Raw genomic sequence first — 2902 nt, 5'->3', positions numbered from 1 at the left:
AAAAAAAAAGTCTTAATATGTTACTTTATTCGCGAGATTTTTAAAGACGACGCAATTTCAAGACGATAATTCAATTTGCGCATTGTTGCCAAAATTGGAAAATGGCTAATTTTACCGGTTCTTAATTTTTTTCCAATTAAAGAAATGAACTTATCTCGAAGTTTGAGAGACCAAATTGTACGTTTTTAAAATATCTTAAATTTGTAATTAATCTTTTTTTCCACAGATTTATACCTTAGCCGCAATCTTCGAAGCACATGATTTCGCAGACTTTGAATAGTGCGCTTTTTTCTGTTATGAAGTTGTTGTTGAAAACATATTGACCTTTAGCCCAGACATCAGCACTACACAAATTTTACTATCGCTTCCACTTTAAAAGTGTTCAATTCATTATTTTATTTTGTAAAAATTTGTGTAATTATCTTCAATATCAAATCATAATTTCTTTATATGATAGCAATTCAAAATTCTAAAATTTCCGACGCTTTGACTTTGAAAGATTTAATTTATTATTCACTATTAAATTGTCAAATCCTAATAGCTTTGAATTCAGAATTGCTCAAATTCAAAAGTTTTAATTCTTAATCAATTGATTTTTAATGCTTTTGAGTATAAATAATACAATTTCAATTCATCTTAATTTTAAATGAGCTAATCTTCAAATATTTAATTTGTAGGGTTTCGCCATTGTCCTATTTTCTAAATTTTTACTATAAAATCATTAAATTTAATTATGCATTGATTCAAAATAAAATTGTTTGCTTTTCAGAACTTCAATTTAGAAATTATACCATTTAATTCTTTATTCTGACTAATTTGTCCAAAAAGAAATCCAAATGCGTGAACTCGCGAGTTGCACACGTATAATTACTCCTAGTCTGTAACGCAATTTTTAAAAATATTTTCTTTATCAACCACAACAACTTCCTTACCCTACTTATATGATTCCAAGTCAATTAATTTCTTGCAAAATGGTTTGCAAATACTTAACAATTTCCGCAATTTATCTTAAATATAAAAAAATGTATTTCTCAAAGAGAGTAAATGTTTTGATAAACGGGAGTTCAAAGTTGAAATTCTAAAGGGATATAACTTTTGTAATTTACTAAATTTAAAAAATAGTGATAAATTTAAGAGTTTAGTGAACGAAAAAAATTCTGAAAGCTTGGCGAGATTAGAGTTTGAAAATAGATATTTTATTAGTATGACAGCATACAAGGTCAATTAAACGATATGCGTATTACTAACTGTTTGTTCTGGCTTGAAAGCTATCGTAATGCTTCTTCCACGTAGTCGCTGCGTATTGGAAATTTGCATATCTCTCTAGGTTTTCTGGGTAATGTTTACCGATAGTGATTGAAATATATAACAGTGATTATCCTAAAACATTATTAGTCTCAATGCAAGAAATCTACTTCAAAGCATGAAGATCCTTATCAGCATTCTGCTTTTTAGTATCCTGATTTTTTTCGATTTTGGTGGTAAGTGTCCTCCATATATCTCACGAATTCTGATGTTTTAAATTCTTAAGATTGGAAATTTAAAATTTTTTTAATTTAGGCTTATTATATTTATGATACCTGCTATTCTTCTATTTCTAAGGCATTTGTTAATTTCTCATTTAATTATTATTCTAAATCAGATTAATTTGCTTCGAAACACCCCCACGCAAAATTCTAAGTCCCTTAAGGTAGTTGTGCCAAAAGCCAGATATGTAAAAAAATAGTTTTTCTATGATTTTAAGAATCAAAATATTATAACTGATGTAATTTCAAATTAAAACCATTTTTTATAAAAAATGTTAAAACTCACAAAAATGCATTAGTTTTGCCATATTTGTTTCTATTACATTTTTTCTGATCGTCTGTCGCTTCTTACCAAGTCTTGAAAAAATGATTCCATTTCAATAAATAAGTGCTTATTTTTTCCACGAAAATATTCTCTACAACTCTACGGTTTTCAATTTTTAAAGTAAATTTTTTTATAGCTTAAGTCCTGAGAACCATTAAAAAATATTTTTCAAATAAATAATTATATTTTAAGATTATATAGTAATTTTTTCGAAAATTCGTAAGAATCGAGAGTTAGAAAATATTCAATCGCAAAAAACATATTCAAAATTAATGTTTTTTTTTGTTGCAAATTTTAATATTTTTCATAAAAATAATGTTTTTTATTTGAAATAAAATCAATTTTAATATTTTGATTCTTAAATCATAGAGAAGCTTTTTCTTCAGGTATCTGAATTTTGGCGCGACAAGTAGCTAAAGTGCTAATGATGAAAAATATTTAAGCCAAAAAAACACTTATAACAAAATAAATTACTAAAAGTCGCCCTAATTAAGTATGCCCAATTAGTCTGCTCTCAAAATGCGTTTTTTATTCGTTTTTTTATTCGTCAGAATTAAAGAAATTATTTCTTAAATATGGGGTTAAGCAATTGTTTATTTGATTCAAGGAAATTTTTTTTACCCTCATTTATTTGATTTGAATAAATTTGTCGTTATTTAAAATAAATCTCTTGCTTAAATGACGTGAATTTCTTATTTATATTGAACATATACATTCTTTAAATTAAATATAGATTTTGTTCAAGTCAAGTAAATTTTTTTTACACTAAACCTCAAAATTAAACATTCCTTCAAAAATTATTCATAATCTGGATATTTTTATTGCTAATCATAATTCTGGTTACACACATGCAAAAACCGGAACACTTATTTAATCTTAATTTTTAATTCTGATTAATTTCTAATTGCGCTCATCATTTTTTAAATGAAAAAATAAGCAATTAGAATAATTATAAATGAACCAGAGTTAGAAAATTGAATTAAATTCATATTAAATTTCCTGCTTTTATAAGTATACAGCGACAATCATAATATATTTAAAAAAACATAAT

The 2902-nt window shown here is 25.5% G+C and overlaps 1 protein-coding gene across 1 annotated transcript in view; it reads left to right on the top strand.

The window, feature by feature from the left end:
• The first annotated feature begins 1426 nt into the window (after positions 1-1426).
• Positions 1427-2902, top strand: part of LOC117170204 — a 12562-nt gene continuing 11086 nt past the window's right edge. The window contains exon 1 of the mRNA XM_033356816.1: positions 1427-1481. The gene's annotated coding sequence lies outside the window, so the exon portion shown is untranslated. The remainder of the gene's footprint in view (positions 1482-2902) is intronic.

The sequence above is a fragment of the Belonocnema kinseyi genome, chromosome 3 (assembly GCF_010883055.1).
Source record: "Belonocnema kinseyi isolate 2016_QV_RU_SX_M_011 chromosome 3, B_treatae_v1, whole genome shotgun sequence".
Taxonomy (NCBI): domain Eukaryota; kingdom Metazoa; phylum Arthropoda; class Insecta; order Hymenoptera; family Cynipidae; genus Belonocnema; species Belonocnema kinseyi.
The sequence above is the reverse complement of the archived record's forward strand: the minus strand, read 5'-3'. Positions and strand labels throughout refer to the sequence as shown.